The 17922-nt window shown below is 41.9% G+C and overlaps 1 protein-coding gene and 1 long non-coding RNA gene across 3 annotated transcripts in view; one reads left to right on the forward strand and one right to left on the reverse strand.

Annotated features, from left to right (window-relative positions):
- ADGRL2 (adhesion G protein-coupled receptor L2) overlaps positions 1-17922 on the reverse strand; it is a 348015-nt gene that overhangs the window by 237988 nt on the left and 92105 nt on the right. For both annotated transcript variants that reach the window (XM_083620857.1, XM_083620855.1), the window contains one exon: positions 2621-2662. The gene's annotated coding sequence lies outside the window, so the exon portion shown is untranslated. The remainder of the gene's footprint in view (positions 1-2620; positions 2663-17922) is intronic.
- Positions 1-17922, forward strand: part of LOC310765648 — a 51790-nt gene that overhangs the window by 3316 nt on the left and 30552 nt on the right. The gene's annotated exons all lie outside the window — the stretch shown is intronic.

A 17922-nucleotide genomic window follows, 5' to 3' on the forward strand; every position in this document is an offset into this window, starting at 1 on the left:
ACTATGGGGTTGCAGCGCTCATCTTGCTTTCAGGCCGACAGCTTTCTGAGTCATGTGGCCAGCATGACTAAACCACTTCTGGTGCAACGGAACACCATGATGGAAACTAGAATGCACGGAAACACCATTTACCTTCCCACCATAGCGGTACCTATTTATCTGCTTGCACTGGTGCACTTTCAAACTGCTAGGTTGGTAGGAGCTGGGGCACAGCAATGGGAGCTCACTCCGTCACGGGGATATGAACCGCCAACCCTCTGATCGGCAAGCCCAAGAGGCTCAGTGGTTTAGACCCGAGCGCCACCCACGTCCCCCTTGCAAATGCAGGAATCTCAACACACAGTTCCCCATCCGCTTTGAAACCAGACCCTGCTTAGGTTTGCTAATGCACTAGCAGATTTATTGCTAGCCCCTACACAGAGCAACTTGAATAGTCACCAGAAATACGTGCTTTAAGATGCTAGTGACCTCTGGGTGCCTCAGTTTATGCTCCCCGGTTTTCAGGACAGAGTGACAATTAAGCTTTGCTTATCGTTTGTCTGCCTCTGTACCACTTTGAATAAAATGTCCTTTGGAGTTTTTTATATGGCACTGGGTGCATCTCTTTGCTGATTCATATTCTGTGATAGTCTCACTGAAACAATTCTTAAGTGTGACACCCTTCTCTCTGAAAGTCAGCCTTGGCACTACACCTACTGACCCGGTTCTCCCACTTCTTTCACCATAGGAAAGCTTTGGCAGCAAACCAAGACAATGAGACAGCTCCTTGTTTTATATATAGTCCTCAGCCCTGACATGGATAGAAGTGATTCATTTTGCACCTAAAGACAAAGGATTCTCTCGTTCTGTACTGTTCATCCCGAGAAACCTTATGCGTTGCCAACATAAACAAAAGTTTCCAAGGATGCAGGGATAATAATAATAATAATAATAATAATAATAATAATAATAATAATAAGCCACCCATCTGACTAGGTTGCCCCAGCCACTCTGGGTGGCTTCCAGCAAATAAAAACATCAAACATATTTCAAATGTCTTCTAAAAGTCAGATAGTTGTTTATTTGATAGGAGGGCATTAACCACAACTGAGAAGGCCCTCCACCTGGTTCCCTCTAACCTCACTTCTTGCATTAGGGGTGGCTTTTACAGGTGAAGGCATTCTATGATCTGTATTGACAGTTACCTCATGCCAATATGCCCATTTGTATGCAAAGGATACAGGGTCTTTGACAGTACTCAAGGTGAGGCCTGAGTCAGTACACCCCAACATAGCATGGGGCAGAGGATACTGAGATCACAGGTGGTGTGTGCTATCTAAGAGTTGGGCTCTGTGATCACATTTTGGACTTGCACACTACAGTCTCCTGGGGAAGCACAATATATTGAGTCAGTCCCTACCACAAAAGCTCCCTAGCCTGTCTTCAGTGAATCAACAAAGATATCTAACTTTTATTTCACACACACACAAAAAACTCCTCCAGTCTTGAAACCATGTTATAGGTTTTCTTAAATCCTGTGAACGCCTCTGCTTTTGTATCAAAGACAACAGAAAATCATCCTTGGCACACATTTTAAGCCCTCCATTGTTTTAATGCATCTTTGCATTAAAGTTCTTGAATAATTGCCTTTTTTTTGAAAAGTTTCTTCTGGGATTAGACAGGAAAGCTTTCAGCTGTAAGACTAAGAAGAGGTTACATTAGTGCTTGGAAGAAACTACTTTTTTCCAGCAATATTTTTTCCCCATTGTCAAAACAGTTCAAATGCATGATGGCTTTATGTTTATTTCCAACCAAATGTTTGAGGAATGAGATGATGTTGAGGTGGGGAATAGAGGCCTATTTCAAGAGCTGTTGAACACAAGTCTCCTTAACAGTTGGTTTATCTCATTCAGGCTCCTTTTCTATGAAGTCTCATTTTAAGGTGACCTTTTCATGTACGATATGATGAATTTTTCATTTTATTTGATTGCAAAGATGCTATGATCAAAGAGTAGAATAAATATTGCCTTTTTCCCAGTCTTGGGGTAGTGCTGGGGAGAACCTTAGAAAATATCTGGGTGTTGTTGTTTTTTACAAAATGGTAGCATGCAGCTTTTACTCAGGATGTGGTGTCTATATTCTGAAAATATACCATTTTAAATTCACATATGCAGCAAAACCCTGGTGGAACATAAATAAGGATCAATTTTTATACAGTTCAACACAGTAAAACATTATATAGGCCTAACCCTCTCTCAATCTAAAGCAGAGATACAATTCCTCTCTCAACTGATAGAACGTAAACCATATTTATGTGTGTGGGTATGTATATATTACAATAAATTATGCAGCAAAACACATTGGCGAACACACCAGGTTTCTAAAGCATTTCCAGCAGAGATGGTAAATCTTTATGTTTCTGTAGAAACAACAACCAAAAATATTAGATAAAAATTAGATGGGAATTTTAAAGATGGTTTTACAGGGTTTAAATATTCAGATGTTTATAGCTGCATGAATAATACCCTTATCAAGTTGCATATTTATTTTTAAGTGAATTTTCATTATTTTCAAATGACAATTTTGCTTGTTCTCCTTTGTATTCATTGGTGTCAGATACAGAAAATAGTTTTCTGCTTACCATTCTGGGGAAGATGAAATTTATCATTGTGCCAAAAGTACCCTGGAAAGCAAAGAAATGTTATTAGTTATTATGCCCTTATCCATGGGGAGCCTAACTCCCCAAACATCAGCATCCACACACAAATGAAACAAACCAATAGCTAGAAACACAAAACAAAGCAAAATACAAAACAAAGTGTCTCCCAGAAACATCCTATATCTATTTAGGAAGCCCTAGTTAAATTCTGTGGGTGCTCAGGGCCCCTGAAAGTAATCACAAAAATCAGAGTATACATTATATTTTATATTATAATATATTATTATATTATTACTTTTCAAGCAGACTCCACAGAGTGATTTACATAGAAATAGCCACACGATAATCATCAATTGAAATGATTGAATGAACAGCAAAGAGAAGTTTCAAGGGTGAAGAAGGACCAAATCTAAGAGCAAAATGGTTCAGCCATGTGGTGTGGTTGTCAGGGCTGGGTGGCAGGGAAACCATCTCAACTGGAACTCCTGGAATGAGAGGGTGGGCAGCTCTCCAGGCTGTTCCATCATCTCCTCCCCCCCCCCCCCCCGCCAGGGCAAGATGGTGTTTGAGGAAGGAAATGCACTGGGATGACTTCCATCTTTTAAAGCTTTCGGTGAGCTTTCTCTGTCGATGCACTTCCACATTTGTGCAAAGACAGGCTAACAAAAAGGCTAGAACCCAGTTTAACCACGTGTTGCAGTTTGAAGATGCCATGTTTATCATTTGATTTATACCCCACCTTTCATCCAATGAGCTCAAGGTGGCATACTTGGCTCTCCATGTACTCCGTGTTGCCTTCACAACAACCCTGTAAGATAGGTTAAGCTGAGAGGCAACAACCACCCTCAAGTCACTCAGTGAGCTTCGTGGCTGAGCGGGGATTTGAACCTCTTTCCCTCAGGTCTTAGTCCAACACTCTAACCATGGCACCATACTGGCTCTCATGTTGATAACCATAGTCATATTCACAATGTGCTGAGAAGCAACTGGGACCTATGCTGAAAACATTTACAAGTAAAATCCACCTGGGCATCTGTCATAGGACAGCTGAAATAAGTCACTTATGGGTGTGCAGAGAAGACATTATGGTCATGCGAATTTGCCCTATGTTGAAAATCAATGCTGCTGCTTTTTGCATTAGATTGAAGCCACGGCTATGAATCAATTTGTGGACTTTCCATTCTCCTACACTTTTTAAAGCCATTAGTACTCCAGCAGATTCATTTGTGTATCACATATTTATTCTATTCTTCCAAAGAGCTCAAAGCAGTATATATAGGATTGTCCCTGAAAGGCAGGTCAGGTTAAATAGTGACTAATAACCCATTGAGTTTCACGGCCAAGTGGAAATATGAACCTGAATTTGCTACATCCAAGCCCAAGACCCCTAGCCATTATTAAACAAACAATGGCCCTGTTTTAAAATTCCTCCAGATTGCACAGAAAATCTGACGTTTTATGTGACAATGGACTCAAGGCAAAGGTCCCTTTCACTCTAGCTCATCCAGGAAATCACAGCTCATTTAGCACCACCAACGTGGTATGATACAGTAGAAAACAGAAAAATTATGTTGTCTTTCTTTAACCACCTTACAGTATATATGGTGGATCAGACAGAGATGCAAAGAGAAATCTGTAGCTGAAACTGAAGGGAAGTCGGTCAGTAGAACAGGAACTACTAGACATTCTCATGCTTAGGTGCAAGTTTGTGGGTGACTTTTGAGGTGACTAAGGGTGCATGTGAGTAAGGGAGTTTCCTTTCTTTCATTCTGCAAATCAGCTCTCACCAATGGTTGGTCTGGTACTTTGTAACCTTCCCAGTTGCCCACACTTCAATTAAATTCCAGGGAAAGGCATCATGAGGTAATATTTCTCATGGGCCTTTTTCAGATCAGGAAGCATGGAGTGTTGGCTGCAGAGTGCTTGAGAAATGTTTACCGGAAAGAAATTCTCTCTCTCTCTCTCTCTCTCTCTCTCTCTCTCTCTCTCTCTCTCACACACACACACACACACACACACACACATGCCACCCTTGGCTATCTTGCAGCAATAAGGTGATCTCAAAACTTTGCACTCACAGAAATTCTAAATAAACTCTAAAGTGCCTTGAAGATGAGGCAGAAAAAAATGGAGGCTTCTTTTGTGAAACTGGAGGACATATTTGAAACATGGAATCCAAACACCCCAGAGACCAAGAAAAACCCGCATTGTCTAACTGTAGTTATTAAGCATCTAGGTTTGTTGAGGCAGTTGCATTCATTTCTCCTAGTTTGCTACTCAGGTCTTGCCTAGTGGATAGACCATCAGCTGGGGACTGTGGGAGCAAGTCACTGTGTTCCTTATAGGAAAAGGAACCAACTAGGGTTGCCACCCATCTTGTAAAAAAACGGGATTGTCACGCTTTGGGACCACAGTTTCCCTTGTCCCGTTTGGCCCCCAAACAGGATGCCTTTTGTCCTGTTTTCAAAATAAAAATCAGCATTTGTGTATTCCCCCTAACTTGCTTGTCTCAGTCTGCTAGGTACCTAGGAAGTTGAGCCCACCCTCCCCTCCAAAGCTGGCTGATTGACACTCTGGGCTAGGCAATAGTGGAACCAACGCTCAGTGGAAGAACATGTGTCCTGCATGCAGAACATCCCACGTTCAATTCCTCTCATTCACAAGTGACTCACTGGGTGGAGTGGAACAGCAACACCAGCTTCCCAGTAGGTGGATTAATGTTGCTTACCTGGAAGGGGGGGGGAGGGCAAGGTGGCGATGAGGTTAATGCAGCGCAAGGAGTGCCCAATTGGCCCCGCCACTGCATTTGCAGTGCGCCAACCTCCCTGCCAATTCACCTTTCCTTCCCAGTAAGCAAAAGCAACCCACCTGCTGGGGAGCTAGCACAGTGGATCCTTTCCCCGCCCCTAGTGATCCATTTCTGCTAACATTTCCAGTTGAAATGCTCAGGTGGCAGGTGATGCAAAGACCACGGAGAGCTACATGGAGATTCAGAATGTAATACTGGATTAGATGAACAAACAGCCTCTTCTGATAATAATGCAGCTTCTTATGTCTGTGACACTACAACTGGTATCAGTGCACCGCACCCAGTCTGAGTACATCAATTCCAAACTTAGAAATGCATCATCATTGTTTTGGTGATATTACCTGTGTAGCAATGGCTACTGAATCCACATAGCCAGGTCCCACCCTGCACTAATAACACTGGTCACGCAGCCTTCTCCACCTGTAGTGCACCTGCCCAAAGGCAGTGGCCGGGTAGGAAATAACCACAGCCTCCACCCATCCAATGTGGTTTCGCTGCTTCAAAATCTTACTAACCTAGAATGTAATCCAGCTACACTAAAGTGGGAAGCACACTTTGCAAATGACCTTAGTTTTGTTTCTTCTTCTCCTCCCTAAGATAAAGCATGTAATTAAACTAAATTCCTTTCTGAATTTAGTCTTGATTTTTAAGGCGCATACTGCTTGATGTCTCTTGTGACATTCTGTGCTATAAATTCTTTGGCACTTGGGCTACCTGGCCACCCTTAAACTCATCACACTAAAGTGCTTCACCGGGCTGCCAATTATTTTCTGGAATTACTAGTCCAACCCCATGACAACATTTTTTAAAGTTGTTGCTTTCCAATGCTTTTTCTTCTTCTTCTATTAACATTTCAGCCTGACCAATGTATGCTAGCTTACTGCTCATACCACTAAATGCAATGAACTCCCTGCACCTTATAAGCCTCATAAGGTCACATTTACTCCTTGCACTTCATAAATCAATAAACACATCCGAAAGTTCTTGTTGTTGTTTTTTAATCGACAGTTCCTGAAGAGGGCAGTACGTTCTAGATATTATTGAATCATAATCTAAGACGTGACAGCCAGGCTTTACTGTACTGTAAGTAAGAGAGTGAAAAAACATATAGCTGGATATTTTGTGTAGCAGTTCCCATGGAACAATAAACCAGATCAGGCTGTTACAAGCCAAGGTCAAAACTGCATCGGATTATTAAAGGGAGCATTCAAATAAGGGACCTTGAATTTGAAGCAATGCATTTAGCAAAGGGAACAACAACAAAATCAGCAAGAAGTTGTACTTTCACAAGGAATGGGTTTTATCTTTAATGCCAGATATAACTCGTCCCCCCTCCTTATTGGCAGTGCATAGACTGTCAAAAACTTCTAAAGGGGTTAGATTTAATTATCTCACTCCTTGCACATTTCATCTCGATTGCTATGGCAACATGCGGTTGCCTCAGCAGCAATGCACACTTTAATCAGATATTTCCTCACTCATTTCTCTGTTCGCCACAGCAATGCAATGAAATTTATAGCCAAGCCCTGATACATGTCGCTACACCTCAGAGGAACCGGCGGAGTCCCTTCCGACCATCTCAAATGGGTGCGCATATCAGCGCACTGACATGTACGTGCAGAGCCACCTACCCAGATGTTTTCAGAGAGTTTGGCAGCTGGATGACATGTGGAGTGCGAGGAGATGATAAGTAGGTGTGCTTAGAGCGCATTTCAACTTCATTGATTTCTCTCTCTCTTTTTTAGCCTGTTTCCTTTACCACTCCCTCTTTACAAAGCAGCCATCCACTTACTCAGGCAGCCCAACCCTCCAAGCTAATGGGCAGCACCCTGGGTTTCTGCAGGAACTCTATTTAAGTGTCGAGAAGAGAAAACATAATAACCGGCCAGACAATATCATTTCTTCCACTTCCACCCCTCCCCAAAAAGCTTTTTGTTTGATTACTCATCCCTTGATTAAACACCTCTCAGAGGATGACACGGCCTCTTTCAACTGCCTGACTGAGAAATCAGGGACAAACGCTAAAACAAAAATAATTAGGGGCAGCGAACCAGCAGCAGGAGTGCAATTCAAACAGCAGACAATGTGATCATTCAGACAACTGCAACATGGGCATACAGTCTGATTACAGGAATGTGTAGCATTTCCAAAGCAGGAGAAATGTATGAATCAGAGGGAAAATTGCAAGCAATTGAGCATGAAGCAAATGGGATGTCTATGTTTCACACATGAAGATAAGGCTAGATATAAAAACAAACAAAACAGATCTGGATGGATAACACTTGAAGTAATACAAAAGCACTAATTGTGATTTTTCTTCTTATTATTTGTGCTATTGCTATTACTGTTCTTATTTATTTTAGGAGAATAGAATCTGCAGTTCCCAGAATTAATACCAGTTCTTTGCCTCCATTGGCAATTAAGTCCTCTTGGCTCAGTATATGGGATTATTCCTATACTGGCCTCAGAGTATGGATCTGTGGCACTGGAATGCAGCCAGGGGCTGTAACAGTAAATATAAATATATAAACAGTGTTATAACTATCATTGAAAAATTGGCTGTGCCTGTGAAAAACCCAGGAGAAAAGCATCTTTTTAAAAACAATGTCTTATTTGTTTTTAAACAAATGCAAAAACCATTAAACCCTTATCCAGCAGTACATCTAATGATGCCTATTCTACCAGGAGAAAAGTCTTATGAGACTTGAGTTAAATTGTTCGGAAGACCACAGTGGCCTCCATAATAAACTCAAGTTCAATTGCCTCATTCTGAATTAAAATGATGGATTTTGGTTGTTGTATTTATAATTAACTTGAGGACCCTTTTCTCCACGTTTGCTGAATGTGTGGAAGGAGCAGGATCACACCATTAATCCTGTCCCTTTAATGTTAATGCACTTGCTGACCACGCCCCCAGGCAGCCATGCTTCTAATGCTTTTAGTCCAATGGAGGTTATTTCATCAGTAGGGACTGGCTGAGAAAGAACACAGATGGTTTATGAAGGAGGAGGAAGATGGAATTGTGTCGTAAATTCTTGGCTACACTTGAAGGAAATATGGGGAGCTTCAGGAGAGATGTTTGGGCAGAGTGGAGGAAACTGAATCATGTGTGAAGGAAATAAAAAATATGGTCTGTTTGCAATTTCTACCTATCATATATGCAGCATTACTATTTTCTCACATACATCCCTATCAAAGGAAACATTTATTTCCCTTCCCCCGCTGTGATGCCTAATAGCTCTGAAAATGATTCTCTGAATATAAGTTGAAAGTAAGATCTTTGTTTTCCTTGCATGTCGTGCAGAAGAACAGAGAGGGCATGGATAAAGATTTGTCGAGAAAGTGAAGCGATTTACCATAGAGACACAAAAGCAAAACACACAAACATGACTTCATTGCTATTAAACTTTTCCTTATGAACATATGCTACACAATGTATAGGCGCTCAAATGTAAACATTTCAACAGAGTAAGAGGTGGTGGGGAACCCCTGAAAAGTGGTTATAAATTACCATAATTACTACAGGCAGAAATGCATTCATAATCCTATTGTAAGTGCATAATTTTACTCGCACCAGCAATCTTTGCAATTCCATTGGTGCAATCTAGCAAAAGATGGTTGCACTTAAGTTCCCTTGAAATCAATGGGACTTAAGAACACAGTGAAGCACTTAACATCCAGTCTTGCCTAATTTTTCCCAGGTTGTGCCCAGTGGATCAACATGTAGAATTTAATAGGGCTGGAAAGCAGCTGAAGTTCCTCTGCTCCAAAGCAGCTTGTTTGAACTGGATAATGAATGTGTCTGAGAGCTAGCTCACTCTTTCTCCACTCTAGAAGTCTTGCGCATGTGGCAGGGCCAGAGTGTACACTTCCACTGAGCGCATACACTCAAGTGCACATACCTGATCTCATTATTCTTCCACCTCCCAAAAAATAATAATGGATAGAAGGATCATGGCAATCAGATGCACCACACATACACTTATCTGTGTCAACACTGCATGTTCAATTTACGCATGACATCATATGCATGGCAGTAGATGCACACACAAACATACAGACTACCATAATAGTGTGTGTGTGTGTGTGTGTGTGTGTGTGTGTGTGTGTGTGTCTTTGGAAACTAGCTTTGGCTGAATCAGACTGTTGGTCTGTCTAGCTCAGAATTTTCTATGCTGACTGGCAGTGACTCCCCAGAGTTGCATAGAGGACTCCTTCCCAACCCTACTTGCAGGAATGGCTCACCTGGTGGGCAAGAGCCACAGAGCATTGCTGCCACTTATTGGGAGGGAGCGGAACATAGGCAGTGAGGGATAGTAAGTATCCTGTTTACCAGCTCATCAGTTAACTGGTAAAGGTGACCAGCGAAGTGACCAGCAAGCTTTTCTAGATCAAGGGCTGGGGAAATCCCTGGTCCCTGATGCTATTACTTTGCGAAATGGTCCCCCCAGATAGGTTTATCTGGAGCAGGGGTTGGCAACCTAAGGCCCCTAAGGGGTCGTATGACCGGCCCATGGATCCCTGCTTGCCGGTCAGAGACCCCCACTGCCCAATCAGCCAGCGCCCATGCACCGCGCTAAACAGGCACGGAGCAGAACAGGGACTGCCTTCCATGATGCTGGTCGGCTTACAATTGGCTGCAGGAAGCTCCTGTAGCCAATGGGAAGTTGCGCGTGCCTCCTCTGCTCCAGAAGGAGCACCAGAAATAGCATTTGTGCATGCGTGTGTGTGTGTGTGTGTGTGTGCACACTCTGGCCCACCGCAGCATCTGCAGGACCATGAACCGGCCCAAGCCACAAAAAATTTGCCAACCCCTGGTCTGGAGCCTTTGTTATACATCTTTAGGCACCAGACAAAAATGTTCCTTTTCAACCAGCTCTTGGGCTGATTAATATTCTGTGGCCTTTTAAATGTGTTTGTGGGAGGGTGTATGGGTGTTGTTTTGGTTCTTTTTTGTGCTTTTATTTTTTATCTGCCCTGAGATCTTTGGATGAAGGGTGGTATAAACATTTAATCAACAACAACAGAGGCAGGTTGGCGGCAAGGTCCAGGTTGCGCAGATGCATAGCAGTCCCACCTCTGAATTTATGCAGCCTTGACTTCACCACCATCTCACCCCTCTCTTTGTCTCTCCCAGTAAGGGGCACCCAGGTAATGACACCACTTTTTTGGGGTTCACCCCTCTGCCTAAGTCACTTCCTCCTACTCTGAGTTGTCAGGGATTGAACCTGGCATGTTTTGCATGCAACGAAAGTAGATCCTGTAGGCCCATATGGTTGCAAAGAGACTTATATTTCAAGGTTTGAAAGACCAATGCCCACCATCCTAGTACTCAGTTTTCTGAATATCTTACAGCCTCCCTGCTTTTAAACACATGACCCAGAATGATTAATCTCATTTAGATACCTTTTTAGACAAACAAACGGCATATATTAATGAACATGTTTGAGTTAAGATTGAGGGTATATTCTTATTGTTAATGCCAACTAGCAATGTTTTTATCTCCCCATATTTCCTTCTGTTATATCTGAATAATAATAATAATAATAATAATAATAATAATAATAATTTAACTAAGCAACTAAGCTATGGGCTTCAATCCAATTTGTGGCTAGGCTAAATCACTTATCCTGCAGCAGTGTACAACTATCCAATTTTGTTTGTAAGAAGAAATATTTTACTGTGCAACATTATCCCTTCCTGTAAACTGATGCCTCACAAACAGGGGATAGTGCCGCAAATGCTCACACAGCATCCTGAACAAAGCATTCAGGGCATGTCCACCCCACCTTTCTCTAAAATACAGAGGGAAATACCCTTATTTTAGTTTCCAGCTGATGCTTGTTAGGCTAAGTAGGCATCTAGAACTCTGCAAGGAAAACGGCTAGTGGAAAGAGGGTTAAATGCCATTTCTGAAGTTAGGCATCATTGCTGAAATTGCTCCCCCACTCTTTGTGCAAATATAACATGCACAATGATGTCTTTTAGAAATCTAAGCCCCCTCCCCAAAAACCAGCCTTGGCTGATAGATATTAGAGAGACAACGATAATAAATATATTCCTGAAAGCTCTGCAGGATTATGCTTTGTTCTTCCAGATTCAGTTACAGCAGCTCTTCAATGAGAGGTAACCAGCACAGCAGCTAAGCTTCTAATTTCTCCTTCTTCAACCTTGAAAGTGTTGCGGGATATCACCTGACCATTAAATAGTGAGGAGGAACTTGTTAAGAACTCCTGCCTGGCTATATATTTATGGACTTTATGCATACTTTTATTATAGCACTAACATTCCCTGAAGGGATTATTAAGTTGTTAGACAAATTAAAATTAAATAAGAAGGAAAGGTGCACTTGAACTAAAAACTGTTTAAGCATGCCTAAAGGCAAGGACCAGAGCGAGCAGCAGGAATGTCTCCTCCTGCATGTCTCCCGCAGCTCTTTGCCAGCTTCAGTGGTTCCTTCTGCTGCCAACTTCCATTCCAGAAGACTTTAGTGATGGCATTGCAAATAGCAGAATTGTAAGCTGACCATTTATTTATTTCTCTGTGAAGGTTTTCTGTACCACTAACATTAAGGGGGGCGGGGATTATGGCTGTGATGAACAGCATAAAACCAGCACTGAAATGATATTCAGAAAACAAGGGTGAAATACATTTTTAAAAACCCAGTAGCTCAGATTTATACATTGGTATAACCGGATCGGCCCTCAGGGAGGGCCTGGGTGAACAGGTGAGTTCTAAGCAGGTGCTTAAATGCCATTATGGTAGTTCCCTTCATTGGGAGAACCTGGCAAAGGCCATGTTCAACCACACTCAAGGCCCTAGCCTTGGTAGAAATAAGACAAACCTCAGAAGCATCTGACACTACTGAGAGTGTCTCTCCCAAGGATCAAAGTGCCCAGGCAGTGGGAACCAAGGTGACCTGGTCCCAAGGTGTTCAGTGCTTTGTGTGCTCATAATATACTGTAGCCCCAGCGTCACTTATTTTTAGGGACCTCTCTGATAAAATTATTCTTTGTCATTCCCAGCCATCACATTACTTTCCTGATTTCAAGCCATCATACCCTATCAACCTATGAAATAAGCACCATAGCTTAAGAATGTTGCACATTATTTAACATTTTTTTATGCAGCAAACTTAAATCCAGGTAAGCCATTTGCAAAAACAACCTAAGCACCTGGCTCTCCTTGCACATCAACATTTGACACTCAGCTTTGTTTATTTGTTTCTGCTCATGCATAGGGACAAGGTCATAACGTTTGAAGCTGGCACTTATTAGAAGTCAGGCGTATTTTTCAAACTCTTCCTGTGAAATTTATATTATATTTAATATCCCAGCTTGAAATGCCTAGAAATATTTCGGGGGGGGTCCCCTCTTTATGGTGTGCTCTCCCATCTCCCATTCCCCTTAAGAGTTTAGTAGCATCTGGAGTCACTGTATGGTGATCAATGATTTGAACTATGCAGTGTTCAGCCATTGATCACACAAAAGACAAACGTATCTCATTGGCAAGCCATGGAGAACAGCTGATCCTGCTTAGTCGGTGAACTTGCATCCCCCACAACCACCTAAGATACAATAAGGATAGGGGAAAGTTTGGAAAAGGGTAAGGAAGAGTGCTCAATTCAGTCAAAGCAGTATCATTTGCATTGTGATGATTTCCTTAATGCTACATTACTAAGTCTTCACACGTATGAAGCTAAAAGCAACGCTTAGTTCCTAGAAGAAGAAAAATCTCTGCAGTATGGTCTTAATAATAGTTACAAACCTTTCAGGACGGTTAGGATTATTTTACTGCAGGTAATTCACTTTGCAAATTGTAAAGTGCACTATCAATGTTATTGGAATCATATTCATTTACAGGTATTACATGGATGTACATAATAATTTCTATGCAGCAGTTCTTTAAAGTCAAGTCTCTTAGCATCATTTTTTAAAATGTCAGCATACACTATTTACAACTTATTTGAGATTTTATATATATATATATATATATATATATATATATATATATATATCCCCAACTATAAATCATCCTCTTTGTTTCTCCAGCACACAAAGCTTGCCACTGGTATGAGTCCAGCACCATTTGAGAGTGGACTCTTGTAGAGTGAGTTGGCAATGACAACCCCATTTAGGTTTAAACAGGTGATGGGGTTTGAGCCAGATGGGGTTGTCCAAGACTGGACATAAGGGCATCTGAAAGCCCTACTTTCTCTGTGCAGATTCTGAGCCTGCAGTTATTCATTATGTCTTGCTGCAGATCTTAAAGCACTTTAAATAAAGTTGAGAGCTTTACACCTATACTACAAGTCTTCACTCCACGAGTGTCACTGGATCTGAAATCCTGGAGGGCCTCTGCCCATCAGTGCCAACTGTCCTGAGCTAGATGGAGAAACATTCTGACTCTGTAGAAGGCAGCATCTTATGTCTTATGATGTAATAGGCGTGTCCTTCCCTGTTGCTTGCTACCAGTTCCAGTTACACATGATACAGTGCATCACGAATACATGAGAATGGTTTTGCCATCCATAAAACAGCAAGCTCTGCTAATAATCCATTAGTTTGTATTCTGGATTTTTACTTAAGTTTGTTTAAGTAGTGTTAGAAGCTTCTGAGTTGAATTTGAAATTGCTAAATTACTTATTTTAATTTCTCCCAGTTAAACAAATCAGCTATTCCCCCCTTTATTATACACCCACTAAAATATAATCACCAAGAAACAGGAGGATGTGTTGCAAAAGCTGGACTCGTCCAGCTACAAGACAGAAGAAATATCCGCAATCCACGCTGATACATTAGGTGTGTGTTTGTAAGCTTATTCACACAGCAGCAACCAGATATTAGCAGGCCTGGTCCTCTGCCTTTTGCGCCTTCTGGGACCATTTAAGCCAGAAAAATAAAGGTAAGATGAAAACAATGCTAAATATAAAAGGTAGGCATTAAGAGTCTCAATTTTTGCTCCTTTATGAAGGTGCAAGCAGCTGAGTTTCAAGACAAAGATTAATCCTCTCCCTCTCTTTAGAAAAATAAATCCTCAGAATTGTGGTGTTGATGATCCTTGAAATTATTAAAGTGGAAAGGAAATTTTAAACTTAATAGATTTTGCCGTTATGGAAAATGCTAGCAGTTTAAAATCAGCTTGGAAAATAGAACTAGGCAAATCCGTTTTGTTTTGTTTGTTCCTGTGCTCAGGCAAGATAAGACTTTTATGCTCATATGCAACTGAATTCATTGCAATTTGGCACAAAGTCTGGGCACCCAGAGCTTGAATTAAGACAGGCATTGTACTCAGTGTAGTCAGCTCAATTGAGTATTATTTAAGATCCTTGTATTTCTGATATTCAGAGGTGAGTGCTGCGGCTTATGTATGTAAATGGCAACCAAAATGATCAAGCGGATGGAGAAACTCTCCTTTGAGGAAATCGAACCTGCAACCTTGGCATTATCAGCAACATGCTCTAAGCAACTGAGCTATCTATGTACTGTTATAAGGTTTGGTGCTTTTTAGTTTGGAGTTGAGTGTGGTGCTGATAACGCCAGGATGTAAAGGCTTTCAATGGCAACTCTCCACAACGGCTGTGTTCTACCTCTACTGTTGGAGGCTGCTTGCTTCTGAATGCTAGTTGCTAGAAAGCACAGTTCACCACTATGAGAAAAGGAGGCCGGACTAGATGGGCCACTGCCCTGATCCAGCAGCTTCTTATGTTCTTATTCTCGTGTAAGAGGGAGGTATGCAAGAAGGGCCTTTACACTCGCCAGAAGCTCGGCTCTGCCCTTGCTGGTCCTGGAAGGAGCCTTTTTAAAAGTTCCATATGCTCAGAGACTTTGTGCCTGTTCATTGGGGGAGATAAGAAGACCAGAGCACTTGTTCTTTAGATGTCCTTTTTATGAAAAGGAATGTAGTAAGACCATTGATCCCCTACTGGTGAGGCTTGCTGACCTCCCGGAAAAGCAAAAATTCGACCTTTTCCTGTTAGGCAAAGATCAGAAGATGACCCGGATGGTCGCCAGATTCTGTGTACAGATCAGTAGGCGCAGACCATCTCCTGACTCAAACTAGTTCGTTAAGAAAATCCCCAAACTCGGAGTTTTGTTCTTAACCTGAAACTGTTCTTAATCTGAAAGACCACTTTAGCTAATGGGGCCTCCTGCTGCCACTGCGCTGCTGGAGCATGATTTCTGTTCTCATCCTGAAGCAAAGTTCTTAACCCAAGGTACTATTTCTGGGTTAGCGGAGTCTGTAACCTGAAGCGTATGTAACCTGAAGCGTATGTAACCTGAGGTACCACTGTATACACTTAATGCATTTATAAATTTTAAATTTATTGTTGTACATTGCTTTAATTGTTTGTTTTCCTTCTGGGGCTGTTCCCCCGTGTGTGTTTTATAAGCTGGTCTCTGACCGTAATAAATTATCTATCTAAGAGGGAGGTATCAGCAGACTCGGAAAACTTCCCAGATTTGTAGAAGTATGAAGGTTCTTTAGGCGGGGGGGGGGGGGGGACTAAGGAAGGTAGGATTCCAAAAACAACATAATGAGGCAGTATCTTGGAGGAAGGCATGGCTGGCTGATTGGAATATTGAACAGGAGTCCTCCATGCCGCAACATTTTGTTGTGGGTACTGCTGTTTGAAATAGGTTTGGATTTTGACTTTAAAACAAACTGCAAGTCCACTATAAAAATGCAGTGCTCAAGTGATCTCAGCCCAAAAGACTTGGGTTTCAAAGGAGGATACAAGCATAACAATAGACTGCCTTAGGAATTCCCCCCAAAATCTCTGTTATATGTGGGCAGCAGAGACATTCCCCCAAGTACCTGTTTTGCAGCCACCTTGGAATAGTTTGCATATGGAATGTAAGCAGGAGACTTTTGTATTTGAATGCTAAACACTCACGTGTATGGATAGCCATCAGCCACCATAAACTTTACCCAAGTTCCTCCTTTTAATGCCCTTGTTCCTATTGATCTTCATTGACAGTATGCAACCATCCCATTTTGATTGTCTTGTCCTGTTGCTGTTGTTTTGTTAATTATATGGCCTTTTGGTTTTGATGTGCCCAAGAGTTTCCTTTGATATTCCAGGCTGTGCTGAGTGCACAGGCAGTTGCTTGATAACAGCCATATTTTTAGAGGTGCCAACACAAATAATCTGAGCAATGTTTGTGTCCAGCAATGGAATTATCCACGGGATAGCAAGGGACCCTGGAAAGTACCTTTGGGTCACATAGTGCTGTTAGTTTGAAGGCTGGTGAAATATTTTGGCTGACAAGCTTAGCTGCCTTGAAACTGTAACCACAAAGCAGCACGGAGTGTACCTCTCTGCATTTTTTGGCCTGTGTATCATTTCCACCCACCCCACCCTATCTAAACTATCTAACTAGGTAGATTAAGAACTCACGGGTCTGATGAACGGGGCTCCTATCCACACACACACACACACACAAAAGTGTGTGCCATGTTTGCCGTAAAATGGAACTTGCTCCTTTGTGGATATTTTGTGTCTCAAATAAGAAAATAATGACAACACATGTGATAAATTGTAGCTGATAATTGCAACAATTCCTTGCATTCTTTTTGTCCTCTGCTACATTTTCCTGATGTTTTCAGATCTTTCCAAAGCCACACATTTCCTTTGTACGTGTGTGTGTGTGTGCATGCGTGTGTGCCTGTTGTTAGCTCCCTCTTCCCCAACGTTGTGCCCTTATGTTTTTATAACACAGAAACTGAAGCACATCTTTCCCCAGGACCTTTATGGGAAGAGGACACAAAGAGCACTTATCTTATCTTATCTTATCTTATCTTATCTTATCTTATCTTATCTTATCTTATCTTACCCTCTTTTGCAGTTTACTTCCTGTTCCTGTTGGAGTCAATGCCGATCTAGGCTTTTGGCATGGAAGTCTGAAGTGGGATTTTAAGTGCAATTGATTGAACTTGCTAAAGTAACAACAACAACAACGTATTTATACACTGCCCATCTGACTGGGTTGTTCCAGCCACTCTGGACAACCTCCAATACTTCCTGTGGTTGGGAACCCTGATAAAACAAGGTTTGTGGTAATGGGAAGGACTGCAAGCATGTTCAGCCAAACACACCTTGAATCCCTCCTCAGATTTTCACACTGAATGTGGGAATCTCAGAAGTGGAGCCAATATATGCAAGCAGTGCTGGAGATCACCACGAACTTCTCCCTTGTTCTCTTAGAATGGCAATATCATCCAACTGAGAGGTGCCAGGGCTAAGTTCTGGTGAGCTCCGGCTGAAAATAAAACCCCTTCATGCATGGATATGGGGGGGGGGGGATTGCACGCACACTCTGCCCCTCCCACAAACTTTTGGACACCCTTTCCACTCACTCACCCAGAAATGCCTCAACAGGGTTCCTTAGTTCAGTCAAATGAACCTTAGCACGAATGCTTGGTCCCTCTGATTTTCTTGGGAATTTATTCAAGCCATGAGATTTCCTACATT

The sequence above is a fragment of the Podarcis filfolensis genome (assembly GCF_964270895.1).
Source record: "Podarcis filfolensis genome assembly, chromosome: 6".
NCBI classification, from domain to species: Eukaryota; Metazoa; Chordata; class Lepidosauria; order Squamata; family Lacertidae; genus Podarcis; species Podarcis filfolensis.